Source organism: Ambystoma mexicanum, chromosome 9 (assembly GCF_040938575.1).
Source record: "Ambystoma mexicanum isolate Mex_15411 chromosome 9, UKY_AmexF1_1, whole genome shotgun sequence".
Classification (NCBI taxonomy): Eukaryota; Metazoa; Chordata; class Amphibia; order Caudata; family Ambystomatidae; genus Ambystoma; species Ambystoma mexicanum.
In genome coordinates, this window is record NC_090931.1 from 1014532759 (window position 1) to 1014560551 (window position 27793).

The window sequence follows — 27793 nt, forward strand, 5'->3', positions numbered from 1 at the left end:
TAGGTAGCAGGCTGGGGAAAGGGAGAGTGAGGATTAACCACTTCTTTCTCATTACTAGTAGGGAGGAGTAAGAGGAGCACAGCTAATCTGTTCTCTTACTGCCTGACAATCTCACTGACTCCACTGTCTTTTTAGGAGGAGTAAGAAACCTCAATAGGGCAGGGCAAAAGCAGGAATGCCACACTCTCTTGCTGCTGGCAGAAAGGAGCAGGAATGGAACCAGTATCACAACCCTGCCGCCAATGGCAGAGTGTCTGGATGCATGGGTAATAAAGTGGAAAGAGTGTTACTATACCTCAACGGTGTCCTCGACAATCTCTTTCCTTTGGTATATGGTGGAAGCTTCTGCTAATTTCTTCTAAAAAATGTAATAAATCACATGTGATCACCCTGCTGACTATGGCCTCAGACCCTTCTCATGTGGCCAGGGAAAGAAAGACACTTCCTGACCCTGGGGTTGCTGTTCTGCGGGAGGATCACATGGGAGAGGATTCAGATCAGGAGAATTGGGAGAATCATCTAAACAACTTCCATAGTGACTCTATGGTTTTAATGGCATTGCAAAACCGAAATATATGATACAGAGAAGAATCAGTATGTTGGGGACTTCAAGTCCCATAATGGAGTAGGTAATGGGAAGAGGAGCCCAGAGGCACAGAACTGCAATATGCAGTCTAGTGTTCTGAACAATCTACACCTGAGCAGGAATTTTGACCATTTGAATCCCCCTTAGGTGCAGATACGAGGGAGTGGCATTCGTAGTAGTAGTAGAAGTTATCCGCGGCTGTGTATGCAGTAGGGGCAGAATGAAGATGGCGAGACCACCACCGTGCCTTTGGCAGTTAATGGTGCTAAAAGAGTTGTAATCCAGAGAAGCCCAAGTTGCAGAGGTCACGGGTCGTGAAGCACTGCTGTTGCAGATTACCCTGTGGGTGAGAGATGCTCTCCACACTTTGTGTTTTCCTCCCGTGGCTGTTGTGCACCAGGACATGAGAGGAGTAATGAGGGCTCCTGCACAGGAAAGCATGAGTCACCAGACTGCAATGGGACTGCAACCAGAAATCTTAGACGCAGCAGTGTGTGCGTGAGACATGAACGTGCAGGGAAAAGCCAGTGAGTTATCCTCTGACAGGTGACCCTGGGGCATTCCCTTGTAAACCGCCAACCGCTTGCCAATCTTTTGAATACCGAACTAATGAAAAAGTGTTTTTGTCCTAATATTATTTGAAAAGGAAATGAAATAAGAAAGTGTTTAACTATCATTACCCAAATAAAAGAAAAACGATATTTGAGAAAGGCTGTGGTACAATTGCCCAAGGACAGAGGGGAGAGTATTAAACCCACAATATAACCACCATTGGCAAAGCAAAGTAGGGACAGTATCAAACCAGAACTATAACCAGCATTACCCAAGTAAAGGGGTGGCAATCTATAAAACCGATAACAACCATCATTGCCTAAGCCAAAGAAGGGTAATTGGAAGAAAGAGTGAAGACATCTTTCTTGGAGGGAGAAACTTAAATATAACACATTATCATCAGTTCCCAGATGTGATGGTGAAAGCTCAAAGATGGCAGGGAAGTGGCCCTCCTTCTAAAGAGTGGAAAGGGAGAGAGGAATACAACCTGCAGTATATGTGGCCAATTCAACTGTGGAACAAACCGCATCAATGGATGTTGCATCCTTATGGAAGAAGTTGTGACTCTTAGTGGTCTTGAAGGTCAAAAGACTTTACTGATGCGTTGACGTTACCCACATCACAGAGTACTTGTGATAGTGTTAGGAGATTCATCTGTCCAGGAGAGTACACCAGGACAGGGATTGTTAGTGGTGGTAAAGGCCGGTTAGTGAACCAGGAAGAAGACATTGACGTACTCCATTGTGGTGTAAAGAAAGTGGCAATGCCACTGGAATTTGTGATGCACTGTGGTAAAACCATCCTGATGAAAATATTGTTGTGTAGAAAAAAGAGATGTCTAGTAGTTGTCTTTCTCAAGAAAAGGGAACTCCTATTGCAATATTCAGTGGAAGAATGATGAACTTTGTTTGATACTAAGACAATCACAACACCAAGTGAAACCCTCCAGAAGTGAAGGAACTTAATATTGTAAACAGAACTTGGCTATTGGAATTTCTTTTCGTGTATGCTAACCTTTGAAGTGGAACTTGATTATTTGAGTGAACTTTAGTCATTGGAACTTTCATTTCTACCTTAATACTGGTGAAGAGGATCCAACCCAGTTCACAAGAATATTTGGTTCTAATTACTATTCTGTTGAACCTGACCAGCCATATGAATACCTGAAATGCTTTTGCTGTATGTATAAGTGCAATGGATGGCTATCCTTATATATTAGAATGTTTTCCTTCAGTCTTAGTTGCATAGGCAGGGAAACCCACATTAGGTTACGGAAAGTGAGGCGTTTATCATATCCTTTAAATTAATAAAATGGCTAATGTGAAAAACCTTTATCAAGTTGTCTGCCTCTCATTTCTGACCCCTCACAATGCCCATCATTTAATATAAAGTATAGGAAATTCCTTCCATACATCAGTATGTGGGTATTTTATGGTAAAACTTTTCCTATGATGAGAGTACCTGACAAACATTGGCAACCAGATTTAAGGTGTAATTATTGTGAATTTTGATGGGGAAAACTGGGTACACAAAGTGATTTCCTGACCAAATGAAGTCAATACATGGTTAATGGTTGAAGTGCCTGGGGATTTATGGCACTACCTGGCATGTGATGTGGTATATGAGTTTTCTTGGACATACTTGGCATCTGATATGCATATGTTGACAGTTTACTGGAGCATCTGGCAAATGATGAGAGTCCCTATGTATATGATGTGAACCACTTGCAAATGGTGTGAGTCCCTGGGCAAATTATGGTAATAACTGGTAAATGGTTTGACTACCTTGGCAAATTACAGCAATAATTCTGAAATGAGGCATTTTATGGCAGTATCTGGCACATGATGCAAGTACCAGCTAAAAACGGTTAGTACTTATGCATTTGATGACAATACCTGGCATGTGAAAAGAGTACATAAGCATTTAGTGTGAGAAGCTGTGTGATGCTCTTTTTGAATATGTGGCATAGATGTGTGTAAATCGGCATTTGATTGTGAAACCTACATATGATGCATGATCATGGACAATTGAGGGATATACCTGGCATATCATTTTTGAACACTTGGAATACAAACATATGGTAGTGCCCAGCAAACAGTGCAAGTGCATTAACCTTTGTAGTCAATACCAGGGAAAAGTTGTGAGTACCTGAACCAAGTATGGCAATACCTGGAAAACCATGTAATGCCTATATAATTGCCTAACCTGGCATTTAATGTGAGCACCTGGGCACTTTGTCAGTGCCTGGCATCTGATGTGAGTTAATGGGTAGATGTTTGGAATACCAAGCTAATGTTAATGGTATCTGGGAATATGGTGCAAATATCAGGCATAAGATATGGTTCCCTTGGCAAATCGTGATAATAACTGACAAATGTTGCAAGGTAACTTGTAGGAACATCAGAATTTGATAGTATATATGAGGACAGTGCCTTGACATGTGATGTTGTGCCTGTCTAACAATTTGAGTACCTTTCACAAGATGGCATTAGCTGAGAAATGGTGCGCGTACCTGACCATCTGATGTCAAATGCATGTCTAATTTTGAGCATAACTGTGCAAATTATGGCAATACATGGCCAATGATGTGAGTGTTTTGGTGAATGATAACAATGCATCACAAATGGTGTGAATACATGTGTAATTGAAGACACAATCTGCCAACAGAAGTAAATTCCTCTACAAAGTATAGAAGGTCTACTAAGTGCTCTGGCTATAACTGGCAAATTATAGTGTTGCCTGGTGTAACAGGGTCTTGGTCATGGCCAGGTCAGGGGTGGACATGGACCCATCACAACTTGGGGTAGGGGACCTAGCAGGCCATGAGCCACAGGCAACCCTTTACCAGCAGTTGGGTTAGGGTTTTGGGTGGACTGCAGTCAGTGGAACCCCATAAGTGCCATGGGTGTTACTGTGGACCACCTTCTATCACACAATGCGTCCCACTACTCTTTCTGGTCAGGATTCTGTTTGTATCTTTCTGGACTACAACTCCCAGAGTACACCTGAGTGCCACTAAGAAAACCTGGGACGGTGCCTTGGGAATGATGTTGAAAGCGAAAATGTAATGGACTTAGATTTCTCCAGCCCAATAGAGGTGAGACACTGAACATTCAACCTCAAATCCCCAGACATAACCCAGGGGATTAGTGTGGCAAAGACAATAGAGTAAGGTTAAGGATTTTAAAGGGGTGTTACACTCCAGGCAAGGACTCTTCATACTGGCCAGGGATGCAGAGCACAATCAAAACGCTTTTAAATTTATGAATTTGGATTCAGCTTTGAGAAGGCAGCCAACCCGTCTCACACCCCCCTTAACGTATACCCCGTGTCGCAATGGACCATGAACCAGGCCGGTGTGTAATGATAGAATATTTATTTATTTTTAATTAGGAATACAATCAGAAACATTCAATATAGGGCAGAAATCACCAGTGTGGTGATAATTACACAGTAAAACGATAGAATACACTTAGTTTAACCTTCTAATATTGGATATACAATGCTCAATTGAAAGAAAGCAAAATTACTTTTGGAGTAGTGCTTTTAAATGGCACCACCTTAAAGCATCCCCCCTGCAACACCCCCTCAAGCCCCTGTTAACCAAATTTTGTGTTGATGGAGTGGAGTAGCAAGGAGTCGGGTATACCAGACAAACATCGGAATGAGAATCCGACCTACCACCCCTGAATGGGAGGCAAAAATCGAATTGCGCTCCCTTGAAAAATAAGCAAAATGGCACTCAGAATTACGAGATGGTTATTTTACATGTGCGGTTGTATGAATAAGGCAAGAATGTGTATGATTGTATCAAAGAAGCAAGAAAACTCGCAAGCTACAAGGCAATCTACTAAACAATGGGCAAACAGTGTAGAAAAGTGACTATGGAAGGAAAAACAGTGCAGCAAGAATCACACGTGGCAGAATTTCAATTGCTACGTTTCCCAGGTTAAAAATAGAAAACGGCTTGGCAAATGAGCTAAACAGACAAAATCGGAATGCAGCTTTAATAGTAAGGTACAAAGGCACATAACAGGTATGATATGATATGAAAGTGAAAGGGTGATTCTGGATGGATGACAGTAAGGGATTCTTACAGGGAAAGGAAAAATCGGCTTTTTAAAATGAAAGCAGTTTCACAAGCAACTTGGTTTTCTTAGAAAAAGGATTTATTCTACTGCAACTATATTTTTAATGGCTAGATTATTAAAGAAAGACACAGTTCGCAAGGAGGTTACTTGCAAGGTCAACCTATCCCTGCTGCATTCAGCTCGATATGGAAATTTAATCAAATTATTCAAAATAGTACTAAGGATTTAAACAAGGACTGAAATGGTTTGGAAAGAATTGCGCTGACACATGGAGATTAACACATATTTTCCTAAGGACAGGATACACAGAGGATTCTGACCATTTTATGGATTTATATTCATATTTATAGGATTTCAATGGGATTGGACATAATGCCAGGTAACAAAACAAGGGATGCAGTTTTTGGTTAATCGGGAGGGGAAATACATACAACAAGCACTTGAATGGAATAGTTTGGACAACCAGCCGGGCCTCGGAACAAAGATCTGGTCACTTGGGCAATAGCGGGGCTCTCCTCTAGGAACACAGCAGGGCAACCGGAATCTGGTCTCAGTAAACAGCGGGGTGCATCAGCTGTGCAAAGCAGGTAACTGGGCAATGCAGGATAATCCCAAAAGGCTTCAGCAGCCTTCTCCCCTTTTTATTTCCTAAATTATTAGGATTTTTGTAGGTTTTAATTCTGGATTAGAGGTTCAGCCTGGGTAAGAGATTCTGGCCTTGCTCCGGAGTCTGGAATCTTGCAGGGTGAATGTTGGATGTCTGGATCTCTGGATGTTGAGTTGGATTTTTGGATCTTGGATTTTTTGAATGTCCTGACTCCCCCTAAGCTTCCTCCTTATAAAGGCTGGATGGCATAAAAGGATTTTTACGATGTGGGCAGAACTAAGCTAGACCGACCTCCTAAGAATCTGATGGGTCAGCCTGTAGATGTCGCTAACTCCCTGTCGGCAGATTGGACTGGAGGAAGTAACTCACTTTTAGTGTGTGTGTTTTTTACGATGTACTTTGGTCTACCAAAGCTACTTTTGCCAAAATCAGTTATGGAGCCAAAACTCTTATATTCACAAATGTCATCATCAGGAAAATTAGATAGGCAGATTACATATTTCAGAAGGGACATTTCTGTCCAAGTGCCAAGTTTGTACGATATTGTTTAGTCCTTCTGGCAATCTTTCGCCATTTCCATGGAAAGCATCTCACCTAAAATTCCTAATTGTCTACATATATACATAACATCACTGGGCATATTTTCATTAAGTTGCAAAACTGTACCACAGAACCTACAATGTGTTATTATGGTGCAAAATGACATTTAAATGGTCATCATTTCACATTACGGTTTCTTTAGGTTACTGAAATAAATAGTTTGAGATCAAAAGTCTGTTAAATCAAATGGATGGCATCTGTCACTGGAAGGCGGTCCTTAAGATTTCCTCAGTCATCCTACCCCCACTGTGTCAGCTCTGGGCAGCAGAGCTACCATATCAACCTTTCATTCTGGCAGATGCAGCTGAAGAGATGTGTCACCAGGAATTCACACTTGCCTGTGACAAGGCCAGTTCCTCTTATGCATTGTTTCTGGATGGAGAAATGCCAAGAAGTCTGACGAGGTTGCCACATCCCACACCTTGGCCCCTTTCATGTGCCCAGGGGGCTGATCCACTTTGGAAAGGTAATTCTGTTCCCTGGGGAGGCAGGCCCCTTTGAAGCAATTGCCTGCAAAACCTGTTCTGCTGGTCTCAAAGTAATCCTATTGTTTCCCTTTCTTTAAACAGAAACCAAGTTTTTTTGGGAGTACATATGTATATTTTAGAGCAAACCCCCACCTTCCATCACATTTCTGTGCAAGCACGGGGCATAATTTTAACATTTCACTTTCAAAAGGCATTTTCCTGCTTGGCAAAAGCACCATTTTACACACGGGTTAGTTTATCTTGGATGTCACTTTACAAATACGTTTTTTCCTTGCATCTTTATACTGAACATTTCCATAGCCCTAGTCAATTTCCAATACACAGGAATCTGATCAACACAAGGGTTCCTTGAAACTGACATAAGCAAAGGGAGAGAGAGCTTCTTGTGAAGAGTTTGCCTATGTTATTTTATTGCAATAGGAAAACGCTTGCTGTTCGGCCTGGTGTGAATTTCTCTGCTATTTCCCAGATTTTTCTTGACACATAATGCCTTTCAGGGAGGACTGCCCTACTTTGCTGGTGTACAACCTGAATATGGATGAACCTAGATGTGTCTCACTGGAACCAAACTGTGTAATGTTGAAAAAAAATGGAAATGGCATCAGTGTGCAGTCATTTTAAACACAGAATATTTTCTTTTTCAGTGGGAAGTTGTGAGCTGGCAGCATAGCAGCGCTGCCTTTGAATTATTTTCTTTGGTGCACATGAAGAAAATATTTGCAGTCATTCTCGTGGTGTTCCAGGTTCCATCTCACCCCATATGTGCTCTGCAGAGACAGCGCACCCATTATTCTTTGGAACTGCAAAATGCAGTTTTGGTGCTGGAGCATTTGTGCTTCAGCAGACTGTGGGATGTTTTTACGCATGCATACAAGCCCTACCATAAAACTGTGCATTACTGGCATTGAAAACATCATGATGGCCAGAACTCCCCAGAGAGTGCACAGGGAAAACATGAAGAATAGGCTGCCACCCATTTTGCCTATGTTGTGAGCACAGGAGGGCACTGCCTAAAACCACTATTGGGCTACACACACAGTAGCCTGAAACCATTGGGAATGGCAATGCTGACTGCCAAAAGCAACCCAGAACTGTGGGGAATTCATTTTCTTAATGTCAAATATGGATGCAATACTGGTGCTCACCACTATCAGGAAGCCGGCGTTTTAAAACCACCAGACTTTTGTGTAAAACTGAACAAATGAACGCAAACCAGGCCAAGGAAAGACTTGCTAAGAGGTGGATACAATGTAAAACTATATTCTGAAATGACTTGAAGGAAGTAATTATTTAATGTATATATAAAAAATAGCTGGGGATGTCAGCAGCTTAAGTGAATTTGGGTTTAAAGCCGCTAAAATCGAAATGTTTAGAATAAATGAGTGACCTACTTGTGAGTGTCACATATGTTGCAATTGTTTAAATGTCATAGTTTTTAACTTAGAATCAGCATTCTAGCTGTATGTGCAAAAATTGTAAGTTGGATTTGAATGTAGAAAACTGGGAACTAAAGTGACATTTAGCTGAATTCTGCCTGACAACTACCCCGACAGGAGAAACCTGCTCAACCACTCTTCCCAGGCCTAGCTGCATCCTGCTGCCCCTGCCAAAAGGAGATGACACCTCTCTGATTGGATTAGGGGAGGAGCACCTGGGGACTGCAGGAAGTTGAACAAAGCCCTGTCCTGGACTCGGGCAAATGTTATATTGGGGGGGGTCGTAAAATGGCTTCCTCTTGGGAGAAACTAAGAGGGGCAGTGCCTGTGAGAACCAGCTGAGCTTGGGGGAAGTGGATAAACCAGAAATTCGACCATGTGCTTTGGAAAACCACACCCCTTTGGGGCCAGAGCATGATTTTAAAAAGATGGATAATTCACAGTGCGGACTTGTCAAAATTATATAAATAACATAATCATTCTTGTGATTTTTCTGTGCACATTTTAAGAGGTGTTAGGACCCTGTGGTATGTTCTTGGGGATAGTAGCTGAAAGAAAAGGTTGTTACTCCAAATGTATGCATGTTAAAAATCTGACACTTTATCATCTGAAACCCATATCCCTGGTGCACATTTGTGTAAAGTCTGGAAAGGTTTAGAGGTCGTTATCTGGATGAAAAGGGGAGAATTCTGTCATAAGTGGACACGACATTGTAAAAAGACAGGGATCGGATGGTTTGGTGCTACAGAAAATATGTTAACTGGACCTATAATATTAGAAAAATGGTACATAGATAAATATGTGTTTGGATCAGAAATAGATTTGTGTGCAATTTGACAAGGGGAGGTTCCTCTGACCATAAAACCTACAGCATCACTCTGACACTCCATTTCTTTCCCCCAATCAAGAGAGAGAGGAAAGCTTGGCCAATGATAAGTGAGAGGGGCAGGTTTAGCTAGGCCCAGGCACACACCCATTTTCAAAACACATAAATGGAACATTGAAACCCAGGTAGAGACATTCACTTTCCACTTTCTTGCGGGACGCTTTGCCGGGAGACTTCAGACTTCACATCCAGAGATCCAGACTTCAAATCCATCAATCTGGAGAGACCAGAAATTAACTCCAGAATTTGTAGCAGAGAGGCCTGAATCCACAGGCTGAGTCCTCTTCAGCAGGCCTCAAAACCAACCAACTATTCAACAGCCGGGCGAGCTGTTTGAATTCTTTGCCAAGAACTTTTGCAAGAACCTGTAGCAGTATCCAGAAAGCAATGCTGTATCCAGAACCGGAGAGAACCAGAGACCAGATCGCTGTGAAGAACTGCTAGCAGAAGTCCAGCCAATCCTGACCCGATCGGTGACGAAGTCGCATTCCTGACCAAAATCTAGTGTGAGCACCCAGCTAGCACTGTGCCAAAACCAATCTCTTAGTTTAAAATAATCTAATCCAAACTATTTTAGCCTATTAGAACTGCCTCCTAAAATCGTGTCATTCTGTCATCTTTAAAACTGAAAACTGTCATCTGTCATTCTGAGCTTTAAAATTTCAAATCCGAAAAACTACCTTTACTAAATCGGCCGTATCTCCGGAACCGTTTGTGCTAGGAGCGAGTTTTAACTTTCATCTTAAAACTCCTTATAGTGCCTCCATAATTGCGCTCGACGCACCCAACTAAATTTGCTGCGATTTGACATTTTGCTTAATTTCCGCCACGTGTAAAAAGATTTGTCCTTGCTTTCCTTGCTGAAATTCGTGTGCAACCTGACAATCATTCATAGAGCATTGCTAAAGTGATCCTGAATTAATTTAAAGTATCTCTCACTCACCCTGAACCTCCTATAGGGAATTAGAAGCCTTTTCCGCATATTTTTCACTTTATTGCAACCACATCAAAGTTTATTGCCTGTGTTTAAAACTCCTACCTGTTTTCCTCTAAGCTTGCTAGGGGGGAACTGAATTATATTTGATTGCATTGCTGAGAACTGTATGCTCTCCTTTTCATCTCCTTACCTTGCATAAAGAGGGGGGTGAATTGTCAAAGAAAAGTGATTACATTGTCTTTTGTTGAAGTCATATCAAGTTTATTTTCTGTACTGCATTTTCATTCATCATTGCATTGTCCTTGAAGCCATAAAAGCATTCTCAGCTACTTCATCCTCTCTATATCACTTCTAAGCCATCAAAAAGAGTGTACCACTGTAACATTATCCATTGTTGATCACTATCATCCTCACAAGTGTGCTATCAAATATTAATTTACTATAAAAGTGTGATAGATATATATTGTTTAATTTTCAAATAAACCTTTTAAATTTGCAAAACAAACCTACTTCTTGGCTCAGTAGGGTCAGGGGGATTCTAAGAGAGGGGTGTTATATAAGGGTTGTCATCCAGAGTAAACGAACTGGACATAAAAATATATCAATAAGGGTTTCCCTCAGCATCCCAGACTAGACATTGACTTAGCTGTAGTGTTGAATTGATTCCGCTTACAAAGTGGGTGCTTGTCCGGGATTCTGGATTAGGTTTAACACTTGTGCAGCTTAATACAGTGTGCCAACTGACCGGATCCACATATCCGGTTAGATCACCACGCTGTTTTACACTGTGAAAGCACTCCTTAAAGGAACGCTCTAAGGAAACGGTCTGTTTTGCAAAATAAAATACAAACTTCTGTAAATCAGGAAGGAACTCAAATTCCAGAATGACGACACTGGTAGACCTCAAAATAGCCAGAGAGCACTTCTTACATAAGCTATTTGTGAGAGGTGAGTGGACTGAGCAGGGCCAGGATGCGTGGTTGCAGGCAATAACACAACAGGTCACTGCAACTGGGTTAGATAACTGGAGAGATCAGGGTCCCTTACATGTGGCCCTGAGTGAACTATACATGGCTCCTAAAGCTAAAGATGAACACGACAAGATGGTTAGGATAGCGGCATATTTGTATCTATATATGGGAGCCATGCAGGACAAATGTGCTGAAGGCCAAGATATGGCAAATAGGCAACTGTTGGCGTTAGAGAAGGCCCAATCTGACCTGGTCTCTTCGGAGCAGAGGATGCACGGAAGCCAGGAGTCAGAAAATGATAGTAGGCAGTATATCATTAAAATAAAAGAGGACATGGATATACTGCAACAAGAAAAGACAGACCAGGATACCAAAATTCTGGCTTTGCAGAAGTAGCACCAAGACAGTTTGGACTCCTTACTGCAGAGCCAGAAAAAGCTGGAGCAACAGATCAATTTCAACAGGGCATGCACAGAGCAGGTAGCCACCCTGCAAATCCAACTAGACAGAGAGAAAGAGGAAAGCAATACATTGATTTTGAAAGACCTGGATACCCAGGCAGAGTTTGATAAAAAACGCCAGATGGTGCCTTTCAAAGGCAGAGGGACAACCTGGCGTCACAAATGCAGGCTCTTGGTCAGGAAAGGGATACCTTAGGCCAGGAAGTCTGCCATTTAAAAAGAAAAATTGAAGAAAATCACTCGGCCCTCCAGGGGCTGGGTGACCTCCAAAAAGAGCATCAGGGCTTGCTAGATCACACCAGGAGGGTGGAGGAGGCTCTGGCAAGAAAGGAGCAGGCCAGTAGGGATGGGACTCAGGAGGTAACCCTCCTGCAGCAGAGACTGGCCCAGTACTCCAGGACCAATCAGGAGGCACAGAGAGAAAATGAGGCTCTCTGTCAGCACAATGATAGGCTCCAGCAACAGGTAGCCATGCAGGAGAGACTGATAGTCTAGTAAGGCCTTAACTGAGGAACTGAAAGCGCAGGCTCTTGCATTGCAACAGGGAGCAGGGGCTGACAGAGATGAAGTTCGCTGGGAAAGGGAAACACCTAAGCATAACCTCAGAAGCCCTAGTACCAGAGGCCTTCACCTCTCTCAGTCCCTGGACTCTGCCACCCCCATGTCCCCTGGCGCGCATGACCACAGGGCCACAGGAATGGCAGATTACTATCCAGCCAAAAGTATGGGGCTCATAGGCCAGTACCACCCAAGAATGGATGGGTATGGGCACCTAAGTACAGTGCAATTTAGTGGGGAACCCCAGGAAATTAGGCCCCCTAAGGGCATCCTAAAAACCTCTGCCCAGTTAGGTCACTGGGGGGGTACCCATCAAATCCTGGTAACAAGGGGGGATCTGAAGACTCCTCTGAGCGTCACAGGACACAGGAGACCAGGTCCCCACATTCTGCCAGCTATTCCCAGGCTCGCAGAATCCGGAAAACCTGGAAGATCAGACGGGCACCTCGGGGGGCAGTGCTTCTGAATCAGAGGATGAATGGACCAGTGTTACCCAAACCAAAAAGGCCAATAAGGTGAAAAGGGCCTTGCTTAAGGACCCCTTAAAACAGATTAAGGCAATCAGGAGTGTCATCACGCCTTATCATAAGAACGCCAAGTATTCTGTTTGGGAACACTTGGAGCTCTATGAGCAAATGATGGAGACTTTCCATTTGAAGGACAGCATTAGCTGCATCCAGTACGTCAAATGGCCATTCTCCCCTGAATACTCCAGTTTCTTTGCGGGGCTGGAGGACCAAAACCATTCAAGATGGTCCACATATAGGGCGGCCATCTTGAAACATTTTTCTGTACATAGAAATCCCCAAGAGGCTCGCAAGGCAGCCTACAATTTGCAATGTGGGGAGGATCAGGCCCCACAAGAATTCATGCAAGAATTGAAGCGTGCCTTTGCGCAGACCACCAGAAGGGTGCGCACGGACAGCAGAGAATTCATCAACACATTTTTCCATGCTCTTCCCAAGTACATAATGACCCAGCTCGTGAGAGATTTTCACGAGAAAAGATCTTTAGACTTGGTCATTGAGCAAGCCACCTGGATCTATGAGGTGCAGAAGCCCATAGAAAATAAAAGTAATGCGCAGAAAAACCCCAAAACCAACAGCACCCCTGCTGCTGCCAAGGTGGCAGAGGGAAAGGTTGCCCCCGTTTTAGATTTGGAGATGGGGGGCCTAAAAACCTGCCTGCACCAAATAATTCACAGCCCAGAAGGCCCTCGGGCCAGTCAGACAGAGAGTCGAGGAGGTAGTCCCACAAATGGGGTCCCCCGCTCCCCTGACTATGTAAGTCCCTGCTACAAAGGAACCCGACCAATCCTGGCTTATGTGTGGACTCCTCCAGCCCAAGGGGGGGATCCAGCCAAGCACCTGACCCAGGGAACTTGCCTCCTAACTTCCCACAGGAGGGCAGAAATTCCCCAAACACTGGGCAGAACTTTTTTCCCAGGTATCCACCCAATTTCCAACCCCAAAACCATCCATCCTTCTTTCCCCAATTCCCTGAGCCCAGACAACCTAATCCGGGAGAGGGGAGGCCAAGGGTGGAGGGGTACCCAAATCTTCCCAACCCAGGGTATTACCAGAGAAGGGATAGCTACCCTTCCCGGGATCAGCCCAGGGGAGAAAACAGGACCCCATAGCATCCTGAGCGGGTTTCACAGTTAGAGCGCCAGGTCCAAAATATGGCACGGGATCTGGGTCACATACTGAGGGCTCAACAGAAACCTCTGATGAGCATGCCACCGCAGAATGCCCCAAACTCTGGACCTGGTGCTCCAGAACGACGACGGGGGCAGCACCCCGATAACCCACTGGTTCCCAGGGAGGAGGCACAAGGGGAAAGGGGGTGTAAAGCCTTGGAGGAAGCTTCCTTCCCAACTTGTAAACAGCCCCTGGAAACCCAGGAACCGGAAACGAAATCTCCTACCCCTGAAAGTCTGCCACCCAAGGAGCAGAGGGGGGGTAGGAGAAACAAAGGACCCAAACAGACCCACTTTGTGGAGGAGGTAAATGTCTTCCAATTTGAGGGAGAGGGATCCCAAGAGGATCCTGGGAAAAGGATCTTCTCCTTCAGAGATGGGGGAACTCCTCCCAAGGAAAAATGGGTCCCAAGAGATTCCAATCCAGACTGGGTAGATGTGGGGATTGAGTTGTCGCCGCCCATCATTCTATCCCAGAACCAACAATACCAAAATCCCATGGGTCAAACCCATCCTGATGACTGCCTCCAAAAAAGGGGGGGCGGCCCAGAACCTGAAACGATTTCCAGTTGCCAACTTTTTCTTTCAGATTCCCCAGGCTCTCCACAGAATTCTGCCCAAATCTCTTCTCTCGCCATGTCAAAAACCAGAAAGTTAGCCCATCAGTTGTCCAAAAATGTGCATTTTCTGTGCCCCCTTGAGGAGAAGGAGGGAAGATACTATGCCCCGGTACAAGTACAGGGGCAGGTTACAATTTTGGCGCTGGTGGACATTGGATCCCAAGCTACCCTTCTGTCCAAAAGGGCCTTTGATGAACTAAATGCAGGAAGGGGGGAGAATTACCAAATTCCTCTCACCTCTCTTCCTGGACAACTGCAGAACTTTGACGGGAAGGAAATTCCCGTCGAGGGGACTGCAGACTTGGACATTAAAATTGGGCGACACAAGGTGAAACACCCGGTCATAGTAGTAACTCCAGAGGGCACCCCTTGTTTACTAGGGAATGACCTCCTGAGAAGGTTGTCACCCCTAATAGATTGTGTAAACAAGGTCCTTTGGACCCAGACTAGCCGACCAATAAAATTAAAACAGAGTGTCAACCATGTTAGTTTAAACGGCACCTGCCACATGGTTGAACAAAAATGTGACCAAGTAGAATTTCACTTCCAGAACAACCAAATTCCAGACGTGACAGTAATAGCAGTAGGACAACAGACTGGTGATGGGGGGTCCTCTCTATTTCTGAAAATCAACCTTCCTTCCAGTTTTTGGAAGGCAATACTCTGAAATTCTTTACCAATCCACGATCAGACACTCCCACTCCTATAGTCCAGAAAGATGTGAAATCAGCTCAGAGCCTGGCTGATATTCAGCAAATTGGAGAGCAGTTGTTCATCCCTGTTCAGTTAAATGATGGGAAGGACTCTGTTCTCGCTCAAGTGTGTGTGAACAACGGTACGAGCTTCATCAGCGAAGCCATGTTCCGCCAACTCCCAAAAGATCCAGCCATTCCCACATTCAAACTGATAGACAAATGGGAAATGGATCTGGAAACGCCCAATTCCAAACATCTCCTGCCAAGCAGGTATATGCTCAAAATCTCCATTGGCAACAAGAGCATAGTCCATAATTGTTGGGTCGTGCAAGACGTCACTGCCGCCTTTTACTTAGGCAGTGACATCCTCAATCGCTTCGCCATTAGTTTGGACCTAATAAACTTCAAAGCTTGGTCCAGATTAGTGGATAATCCCATGGGCTTTGATGATCCAGAAAAAGCATTTAGGTCAGCTCAATTGCTACCTTATGCAGTTGAAATTCAGATTAAAGAGGAAGTCACCATCCCAGAAAGGGCCTGACAATTCTCCCTGGAAGTGAAAGTTAAAAGAGGACAACAATTGAAAAACCCTGCTGCTTATATTCATCTAAATGCTTCTCTCCACTAGCAAGGGTTAGGGGTAAACCCAACACCATTAGTCAACATAGAACATGACACCATTCCAATAGAGGTGGAAAACAGCGACTTAAAGAGTATTACCCTAGCCGCAGGCACCATTATTGGAATGGCGTTTGATGACCGACATTTCTCCATTGATTTATCAAATGAACTGTTATGACCAATCCCCAAGGACTGTTTTGACAGTGACAGTGAGGACAATACAACACCAGACAGGATTTTCACCCGGCATGGGGGGAACTTCCTGGTATAAACTTCTTGCCCTTATGGTAAGGAAGATGTGACTTGTGACTTCAGGAGGGATGAGGTGATTTTCCAGGTCCATGAGGGCTGCCTTTTCCACCTGAAGCCTCCAGTCCAAATCAGCACTCTGACCAGGGACTTCTCCACCCAGCTGGAGGAGGCCGCTGAGATAGCTAAACCAGAAGTCTTTCTAGGCTTCAGGCAGATGGTGGAAGAGAGAGTCAACCTAGCTGATGCCTGTGTGACTCTGGAACAGAAGCAAAAGTTGAAACAAGTTTTCTTGGATTTCCAAGATCTCTTTGCGGTAGACTCATATGACTGTGGTCGCACCGACATCCACACAACAACAATTCCCACGGACCCTGGCATGACTCCAGTGTTTGTGAAGCAATATCGCTTGCCTCTCGCATCCATGGAGTCCCTTACTGAAATAATTAAGAACCTTGAGTCCCGGGGGATAATCCATCCAGTCCACAGCACTTTCAATAATCCGGTGCTGGCAATATTGAAGCCAAATGGCCAGTGGAGACTCTGTTGAGCTCCCTAAAGTCGGCGCAAACGGGTCCATACTTCCCGATGGCCTCTGCCCTACATTGACCAAGGGCTGGCCCAGATCCAGGGGTCACAGGTATTCTCTGCAATAGACCTGACCAATGGATACTGGACCGTGCCTGTCAGTAGGGAGGACCAATACAAACTGGATTTTACCTTTGGGGGCCAGCAGTACACATGGACCCGGACTCCCTTCGGAGACCTCAACTCCGGCAATGAATTCAACATTTTCCTACATAAGGCCATGCCCGACCTGGGTGCGAGGGGTAACCTGGCTTATGTAGATGATGTCCTCATCAAAACTTCATCTGTGGAAGAACACATAGCGGAGATCCGTTATGTTCTGACACAGTTGAGGGCCGCCGGAGCAAAACTTTCCTTTCAGAAAGCACAGTGGTGTAGAACCCGTGTTAATTTCTTGGGGCATGAGATTACTCCTCAGGGTCTCTGTCCCCAGGAAAATAAAGTGGAAGCACTTCAGTAACTGAAAGACCCCACAACTCTGCAGGAACTAAGGAGCCTCCTTGGACTAACTAATTACAGCAGAAAGTTCATTGAGGGCTACGCAGAGATCACTAGACCCCTGATTCATCTCCTGAAGGGCGGGGTCAAGAGGGAATGGGGTCCAGAACAAGCCGAGGCAGTAAGACAACTCAAAAGAAACCTCTCACAAGCCCCCTGCCCAGCTTACCCTGTCAGAAACAAGGAGTTTTTCCTGGAGACAGGGTTCTCTAATACGTGCTTGGCGGCAGTATTATACCAAAAGCATGACAAGGTCAATAAAGTAATCTCCTATGCGAGCAAAACTTTATCCTCTGTGAAGGAAAAATTCAACGATTGTGAGAAGGCACTCCTGGCAATGGTGTGGGCATTGAAGAATTACCGCCCGTTCATCCAGGGGGAACAAATCATAGTGGCGACTCCACACCAGCCTCTGCAATATCTCCAAAGTGACAGAATCCGGGCCGGAAATGTGAGTAATTCCCGAATTACTTCCTGGATTCTGTCAATGCAAGGCTTTCCTGTAGAGGTCAGATATGGCCAAAACAAGAAGAGTCCTCTCGCGCAAGGTCTGGCTGACTTGCATGACTGTGCTAGAGAAAACTGTCTTGAGGACGAAAGTCTAAAAATCAAGGACAACATGGAGGCATACCTTAATTCCCCCCACAAAGACTTTGAAGAAGACAAGTGTGAGGGGATGCCCACTGTCTATGTGGATGGATGCTCTTACCATGTTGACATCAACGGGGAGAAAGAACTGGTGGCCGGCGTAGGGAATGCATGGGTGAATGATTCCCCAGAACCCTCCGCTGGATACAAAATTGGTCCCCGAAGTAGTCAGGTGGCAGAGTTGATGGCTGTGCATCAGGCCATCCTCACTGCTGTCCAACATCAACTCCACGAACTGGTCATAATCACAGATTCGGATTATATACAGAACAGGTTCGTGGAGCACCTGGTTAATTGGAAAACCAGAGGCATGTTATGTGCTAATAACAAACCCCTGAAACATGGGAAGTTAATCCAAAATATTGATGATCTGGTCACATCGAATGGGGTGACCATCTACTGGAAAAAGATCAAGGGTCATTCTAAAGTAGAGGGACCAGACAAAACTGGAAATGACTTAGCTGATCAGCTGACCAAAACCGGGGCCATCCGAGGGGATCTAATAGAAATAGAGTCCCTGTTGGGGGAAATCCAGGTCACTGCTATCACTAGGACCCGGACAAATGCTCACAATGATCTTTCAACTGCACAATGGAGTAAGGAGACCCCTGATACTGATTTGATTACAGCTCAGAAAGGGGATCCAATAATTGGTAAGTTTTACCAACACATTGAGGACCCTGAGAACTTTCCCCGGACGGATACCGATTACATTGGGAAAGAGGACCTAAGAGTGTTAATGAAATGTCCAAAAAGGTTCCGAATCCTAGACGGTTTGTTGGTAAGGAAATCCCAAGCTGGCCATGATCAGTGGGTGGTTCCTACCTCATTCCGAAGCCTGATGTTAAGTCACGACCATGATGCGGCCACCGCCGGTCATAGGGGTTTTCATACAACACTTGAAATCTTAAGAGAGATTGCATACTGGCCACATATGGGCCAGGACCTCAACCAATACTTGAAGGGGTGTCTTGTGTGTGCACAATTTCAGCCAACATCCCTCACACACCGGGCGCCCCTCCAAAAGAGGGGGATGACACTGCCATGGTCAGATTTGCAAATCGACTTTGTAGGCCCTGTAATTCGCTCGTCTAGGGGGAATAAGTACATGTTGACCGTCACATGCTTGTTTACCAAGTGGGTGGAATGTCTCCCGGCCCCAAACTGCAAGGCAGAAACTGCAGGGGCCCTGATGATTAACCACATCTTTTCCCGTTTTGGTCTACCTCAAAGGATTGAGTCAGACAGAGTTAGCCACTTCACCAGTGAGGTAATGACAAAGATGTGGGAGATACTGGGGGTCAAAAGGAAGCTACATATTGCTTACCGGCCAGCTTCTTCTGGAGCAGTAGAGAGATACAACCGAACCATTGTGAGCATATTAAAAACGTTTGTGGCAGATTCTGGGCCAAGTTGGGATATCCGATTACCTCTGGTCCTAATGGCCATCAGATCTACCCCTTCATCTGCAACTAACATGTCACCATTTGAGTTGATGACCGGACGCAAGATGGTGCTTCCCCATCATTTGCTCTACAGGACCCAAGAGCAGACGTTGATAAATTCCTCCACAACTCATGAGTATGTGGAGAATTTAAGGAAACACCTTCAACATGCTTTTGCCTATGCTCAGCGGAATCTAGAAAGATCAGCTGATTGCATGAAGACCCACTATGACCTGAAAACCACCAGGAAAGTATACGAGGTGGGAGACCGGGTCTATCTATACAATTTCCAAAGAAACCAGGCCAAACAGCGAAAATGTTTGCCTATGTGGAAGGGACCGTTTGAAATTATAGACAAAATCTCCCCTGTAGCCTATAAGATCCGCATCCCCAAAGGTAGTCCGGCAGAAGGGAAAGACAAGTGGGTACATATAAATCAGCTAAAGCGTTGCCATCCCAGGCACCCTCTGCAGCAACTGGAGGAGTCCTCTGCAATACCAGAGGTGACCGCTCCAGATTAATTCAGTTCCCATCCTAAAATATCCCACATATAGTCTCTAAAGTATTATGATTTGGAAAAAAAATGTTTCATGTTATATCTTGTTTTAAAATAAGACTGAAAAATGTATCCTGATGTATAAAATGTATTTGCCGCCCCACCATTAATAGTGGTGGAGAAATGTCTACGAATAGGTATTGCCGCTTTTGCTTTATCATCCTAGGAGAGATGAAACCACGGAGACTGACCAAGGGGAACGACCCAGAGACCGGGAGCAAAGGTCCGAGGGGCCCGGGGTACCGCCCAATATTCCCATCAGGACAGGCGAGGAGAACCGATCGATCCAACCAGATGGAGGAAAAGATGCTGAATTGTGCCCTCTACGGAACTGGAAGAAGATGAGGAGAACATCCCAGATCTTGCGAGTTCCATCAGTGAAAGATCAGAATGGCCATCGCAAGAGGGGGGGCTTGTGGGATGTTTTTACCCACGCATCCAAGCCCTACCATAAAACTGTGCATTACTGGCATTGAAAACATCATGATGGCCAGAACTCCCCAGAGAGTGCACAGGGAAAACATGAAGAATAGGCTGCCACCCATTTTGCCTATGTTGTGAGCACAGGAGGGCACTGCCTAAAACCACCACTGGGCTACACACACATTAGCCTGAAACCATTGGGAATGGCAATGCTGATTGCCAAAAGCAACCCAGAACTGTGGGGAATTCATTTTCTTAATGTCAAAAATGAATGCAATACTGATGCTCACCACTATCAGAAAGCCGGCGTTTTAAAACCACCAGACTTTTGTGTAAAACTGAACAAATGAACCCAGACCAGGCCAAGGAAAGACTTGGCCAGAGGTGGATACAATGTAAAACTATATTCTGAAATGACTTGAAGGAAGTAATTATTTAATGTATATACAAAAAATTGCTGGGGATGTCAGCAGCTTAAGTGAATTTGGGTTTAAAGCCACTAAAATCGAAATGTTTAGAATAAATGAGTAACCTACTTGTGAGTGTCACATAGGTTGCAATTGTTTAATTGTCATAGTTTTGAACTTAGAATCAGCATTCTAGCTGCATGTGCAAAAATTGTAAGTTGGATTTGAATGTAGAAAACTGGGAACTAAAGTGACCTTTAGCTGAATTCTGCCTGACAACTACCCCCGACAGGAGAAACCTGCTCAGCCACTCTTCCCAGGCTTAGCTGCATCCTGCTGCCCCTGCCAAAAGGAGATGACACCTCTCTGATTGGATTAGGGGAGGAGCACCTGGGGACTGCAGGAAGTTGAACAAAGCCCTGTCCTGGACTCAGGCAAATGTTATATTGGGGGGGTCGTAAAATGGCTTCCTCTTGGCAGAAACTGGGAGGGGCAGTGCCTGTGAGAGCCAGCTGAGCTTCGGGGAAGTGGATAAACCAGAAATTCCACCATGTGCTTTGGAAAACCACACCCCTTTGGAGCCAAAGCATGATTTTAAAAAGATGGATAATTCACAGTGCGGACTTGTCAAAATTATATAAATAACATAATCATTCTTGTGATTTTTCTGTGCACATTTTAAGAGGTATTAGGACCCTGTGGTATGTTCTTGCGGATAGTAGCAGAAAAAAAGGTTGTTACTCCAAATGTATGCATGTTAAAAATCTGACACTTTATCATCTGAAACCCATATCCCTGGTGCACATTTGTGTAAAATCTGGAAAGGTTTAGAGGTCATTATCTGGATGAAAAGGGGAGAATTCTGTCATAAGTGGACACAACATCGTACAAAGACAGGGATCAGATGGTTTGGTGCTACAGAAAATATGTTAACTGGACCTATAATATTAGAAAAATGGTACATAGATAAATATGTGTTTGGATCAGAAATAGATTTGTGTGCAATTTGACAAGGGGAGGTTCCTCTGACCATAAAACCTACAGCATCACTCTGACACTCCATTTCTTTCCCCCAATCAAGGGAGAGAGGAAAGCTTGGCTAATAAGTGAGAGGGGCAGGCTTAGCTAGGGCCAGGCACACACCCATTTTCAAAACACATAAAAGGAACATTGAAACCCAGGTAGAGACATTCACTTTCCACTTTCTTGCGGGAGGCTTTACCGGTAGACTTCAGACTTCACATCTAGAGATCCAGACTTCAAATCCATCAATCTCCAGAGACCAGAAATTAACTCCAGAATTTGTAGCAGAGAGGCCTGAATCCACAGGCTGAATCCTCTTCAGCAGGCCTCAAAACCAACCAACTATTAACAGCCGGGCGAGCTGTTTGAATTCTTTGCCAAGAACTTTTGCAAGAACCTGTAGCAGTATCCAGAAAGCAGTGCTGTATCCGGAACCAGAGAGAACCAGAGACCAGATCGCTGTGAAGAACTGCTAGCAGAAGTCCAGCCAATCCTGACCCGATCGGTGACGAAGTCGCATTCCTGTCCAAAATCTAGTGTGAGTACCCAGCTAGCACTGTGCCAAAACCAATCTCTTAGTTTAAAATAATCTAATCCAAACTATTTTAGCCTATTAGAACTGCCTCCTAAAATCGTGTCATTCTGTCATCTTTAAAACTGAAAACTGTCAACTGTCATTCTGAGCTTTAAAATTTCAAATCCGAAAAACTACCTTTACTAAATCAGCCGTATCTCCGGAACCGTTTGTGTTAGGAGCGAGTTTTAACTTTCATCTTAAAACTCCTTATAGTGCCTCCGTTATTGCGCTCGACGCACGCAACTAAATTTGCCGCGATTTGACATTTTGCTTAATTTCAGCCACGTGTAAAAAGATTTTTCCTTGCTTTCCTTGCTGAAATTCGTGTGCAACCTGACAATCATTCATAGAGCATTGCTAAAGTGATCCTGAATTAATTTAAAGTATCTCTCACTCACCCTGAACCTCCTATAGGAAATTAAAAGCCTATTTCACATATTTTTCACTTAATTGCAACCACATCAAAGTATATTGCCTGTGTTTAAAACTCCTACCTGTTTTCCTCTAAGCTTGCTAGGGGGGAACTTAATTATATTTGATTGCATTCCTGAGAACTGTATGCTCTCCTTTTCATCTCCTTACCTTGCATAAAGGGGGGGGGGGGGAATTGTCAAACAAAAGTGATTACATTGTCTTTTGTTGAAGTCATATCAAGTTTATTTTCTGTACTGCATTTTCATTCATCATTGCATTGTCCTTGAAGCCATAAAAGCATTCTCAGCTACTTCATCCTCTCTATATCACTTCTAAGCCATCAAAAAGACTGTACCACTGTAACATTATCCATTGTTGATCACTATCATCCTCACAAGTGTGCTATCAAACATTAATTTACTATAAAAGTGTGATAGATATATATTGTTTAATTTTCAAATAAACCTTTTAAATTTGCAAAACAAACCTACTTCTTGGCTCAGTGGGGTCAGGGGGATTCTAAGAGAGGGGTGTTATATAAGGGTTGTCATCCAGAGTAAACGAACTGGACATAAAAATATATCAATAAGGGTTTCCCTCAGCATCCCAGACTAGGCACTGACTTAGCTGTAGTGTTGAATTGAATCCGCTTACAAGACAGAGCGCATACACTATTTTTGTAACTGCTGAAAATGCAGTTTGGTGATGTAGGGGAAGTTCTGCTGGGCTGGTAAATGTACCCCACAGTAAGAAGGGACTGCAGGGGGTCCGTGGACACAGAAACCCTCCCCAAATTGAATTGAAAACACAATTCACTAGAGAATAAGGAAAACTACTTGGAAAACGAACAGCCTGAAAACCTGTTGCCAACGGAGAATGAAAAGGGGCTCGGCTAAAGTTTTTTTTAATGTTTGTGTAAAGTCTCTCAGCTGTTTAAACCAACCGTAGGGGAAAAGGTGGGAACAGACTGGTCATTAGAGTCAAGTGAGCACTGGAACCACTGAAGAGTGGGAGCTGAACCAGCAGGACCACAGGATAAAGGATAACCGAATGCGAGGCAGAGTGAGGGATTCAGGGGTTAGGTAAGGATTTGTGGTGGTGGAACGAGAGACCAGGCAGAGGATCACTGTTGGAGTAGAGTGTTGAAGAGATGGTGGAAAAGTAGGAGTACAGGTATGGTATTATTTATCAGAGATAGTATTACCAGTTGTATGTCATGTAATGTGAAGAGTGGGGAGGAAACGGTGAGTGTGAAATGCAAAGTAAGATAGAGAGGGAGAAGTGTAGTAGGAATTGGAGAGATAGTGAGAGGGAGAGTGTATGGTGGGAGTGTGTGGAGAGAGTGCAAGCCATTAGTGAGAATAGTGGTGAGGGTGGAGTAACACAGAAAGGGGGTGCGGTAGTTGTAAGGGACAGTCAGGGAGTGTGTGTTAAGGTTGGGGCATGTAGGTGACCTGGGAACTAAATCCCTGGAGGGTGAGCAAGGCACCATATCCCTGGAAGGGTATTCCTCAGTACAGAAGGGGGTGTGAGAAGAAATGAGAGGAGGAGGGGTGGCAGTGAGAGTGTGAACATTGGAGGGACGAAAGCAAAGAAAGTGAAAAGACAGCTGGTGGGAGTGAGACAGGACAGGAGTGGGATAGCAAAAATAGAACAGAGGGAGTCGTGATATCAGGGGAAAGGAGAGAATGGTACAGGCTGAGAGAGAGATTGGACCAGAATGTCGAAAGTCAACCCACTTGAACCATAAATTCCCATTAAGGAACCTGGTGAAGTGTCAGGGCACCTCTCTCAAATTCCTGGTGGGAGTCAAATAGATTAATTTTTTGTCTTTAAGCTGCACCAAAGTTAAACCTAAATAGTATGTGTTACCTATCTCTATTTGCAAACCTGGGACTAGAGAAGACTGGGTTCGGAAGGTTGGAGCCCACATGAGGTTGAGAAAGGAAAACCCTTAAACTCACTTCTGCCAATTTTGAAGAAAACCCACTGGATCCTTCTTTCAGTGTCTGGGAACCATTAAAGTAAATCATAGGAGTAACTGCTAATTGGTGCTGTGAGCATCTGGTCATATGATGGCAATGCTAGGATGCGGTATAAGTATCTGAGCCTAGTCAGCTAATACCGCTCAAATAGTTTGAGTACCTTGCCTTGTGATGGCAAAGCCTGGAAACACTGAAAACAAGGTAACCATACAAAGGAGGAATGTACTTGTTATTTACATCTATTATCCCATGTACAATGCTGCACTTTTGTTAAAATACCTTTTGTTTTGATATGCTTATAGTGCTGATGAAGAATGTGAATAAGGCCTGCATGACTTAATACACATTAAAGCAATACGTTTATTTGTGGCAATCTACATGCTATAATTGAATCTTAGTTTGATGTATATATTGTATTTTAGCTTAATTATTGAATGCATACGTTGATTATGCAGTATAATGGTGAACTTCCAAATATGATAGGAAAGGAGAGTAGATGCAGGATCAGCATTAGACAGAGGATAACGGTAACGGTAACAGGCAACAATAATGAGAAATGGTAGAACTAGAAGTGCAGCTCAGTTGGAGCGAGGTTGGGTCTGGAAAGATCGATTGAACCAGTTGGTTTTGGAGCAGGTCAGAGGCAAAACAAATGGCAGGAAGTAGGGTATGCCAAATTCCAGATCTTTGGCACTGAATGCCTAGTTTTAGTTTTCTTGTAGTGAGTGATGTCCAAGCAAATACCTTCTTTGCTGCAGGTTGTGTTGGGTCCTGTAGAGATGATTATTTTAAAGGCCACATACAAATCTACAGGGAGCGAGTGAAGGCAAACTCTTACCAGTGGAATGAAGTTGATCTTCCTGGTTCCAAATGTGTGCCTTAATGTGCAGCATGCACCTGAGGGGACGCAGTTGTACTAATGGGATGGCCAGAAAGTAGAAAATTACCATAATTTCGTCCGGAAAATGATCAGCAATTGAAGTATCTTCCACACACTGGATGGGGGAAGGAGAGTTTTTTTTTTTTTGCTTCATAGTTACTGTTAAAATAGGCAGTATCCTGCTACTTTGCATGTCCACATTTTATAGTTAAGTGAGGGAGTAAGTGAATATATTAAGGACTTGGCAAAATGAAAATGAAAGGGGAGATGCCTTGACGAGTTCTGAATGATGATCATGAATGAGTAGACTGGATCATAAGGACAACATGACCAGGAATTTGATTTTTTTTATAAGGTTACGTTTTGCAAAGTGGAAGAACTTACTATTCTCAGCAATGTCCATAAAGTTGTTAATGTTTTGTATGTTTTTAGTGATTGCATCCTGAGGAAAAGTTGCGTTTTGTCTGCATTGTTGTTCAGTTAAAGTTTGTTGACCGTGACCGGATCATCCATTTGTTCCATATATAAGTTAGATAACATGGGCATTAAGGTTGAGACTTGGGGGGGGGAATGAACACCACATCACATAGATGTGGAGATAGACATTGAAAAGTTCAGTCAGAACTGAAAGCAGTCTAGTCCAGAAAATGTCTATAAATACCCATGCAGGTGAAGGGATGGTTTACTATGGGGCTCATTATAAGTCTGCCGGTCTGGAAAGAAAGGGCTGGTAATAACATTGACTGCCACTTTTATGGACCGGCAAAATACAAGTTTGCCGGTGGGGGTTACCTGATCTACCTCCAGCCAAAAGCTGGAGATAAATCAGGCCCCCACTGCCAAAAAACAGCCGATATTACCGGCACTGGTATATAGGACTCAATGGAATGGGGATTTACCGTTATTCCTGCTGCCTGTAATATTCCAGTAATACAGGTATATCGGGTCCCAGGAAGGGAAATATTGATTGCCGGTATCCTGTCCGATTTATTGTCGGGATACCGGCAAACGTATAATGCGCCCCTATGCTTGGTGTTAAAGAAGCATTCACATGTGCAGTGATCACATTGTACACATTGTGATGCAGAGTCTGCATTAGTTAAGGTTCCATCAGGCACATTCTGCAAAATGAACAAATGTCCACAATTGTTGCGGTTAAACAATCAAAACAGTGTTTGACTCATTTGTCTGGGTGCTTGCTCTAATGTAAATGAGGATATCCCCATTGCTAGTCTATGTGCATACAACAAACATTCTTTGGGGGATAACCCTTAATATGCACCAGTCGGGAAGAAGTGTGCATTTAGTCAGCAATGACAGCATGTCATTTGGCCAGGGCAAGAAAGGGTACTCTGTTCTGCCTAACCAAGATTGATCCCTCCCCCTTCTAAAGTCAGACTGGACAGACCCAACCAAGCCCTGCCGATGTGTTAGGAGGCACTGTGATGTGGGGCTAAATGCAACAAATGCCTTAAACATACCATGATTCTTAGCAGTTCTGCACCCCGAGCGACTGGGTTAAACCAATACACAGAGATGCATGTCAACCTTAATGTTTTCCATCTTATATTCTCTAGATTAAACCGAATAAAAATCGAATTCGGAACCATATGTGCTGGTTTGCATAGTCATGTTGCAAGGTCCGTATTTAGACTTTGTTTACTTTTCGAAAACTAAGTTTTTAGTTTAAAAGCTTGCATTTTGACATAAAATAGATAAAAGCAACATAGGGCCTCATTCTGAGATTGGAGGTAGTCATGGCGCTATTTGCACCATGACTGCCTCCAATAACGGTACCAGCACTGGTCTCGTTCAATGGGGACTTACCGGAGTAGTCCAACCTTTGTGGGACCGGTAAGTCCCATGGAAAAAAAACATTCCCCATTCCCATTTGAGCCCCCATAGGGCTCAATGGGAAGTAGCTAATAACGGTACCGCAATTTGCGGTACCGTTATTGGCTCTGATTTCCCTTAACGGATCCCGTCCATAACTCCAGGTAAAACCAGGCATTAAAGGAGGGACCCGCTAAGGGAACTCTTAGTAGGGCGGTAAGGTATTACCGGCACCAGTCTCCTTACCGGTGCCCGGTATCCCTTTCCGCCCCACTCGGAATGAGGCCCATAGTCTCCAAGTATGAGTCAAAGTACCAACAGGAACAAAATTGTTGTATGTCATGTCTTATCCTGGTTGCAAAATATAGTTATTTATGAGATATGATCATTTTAAAAAGCTACTCCTCTGAGACCTGTCCCCTCTCAGGTCAAAGTGGATGCAGTCCACATTGAGCCGCT

At 44.1% G+C, this 27793-nt stretch overlaps 1 protein-coding gene across 1 annotated transcript in view; it reads right to left on the minus strand.

Annotated features, from left to right (window-relative positions):
* XIRP2 (xin actin binding repeat containing 2) overlaps positions 1-27793 on the minus strand; it is a 1616993-nt gene that overhangs the window by 1417285 nt on the left and 171915 nt on the right. The gene's annotated exons all lie outside the window — the stretch shown is intronic.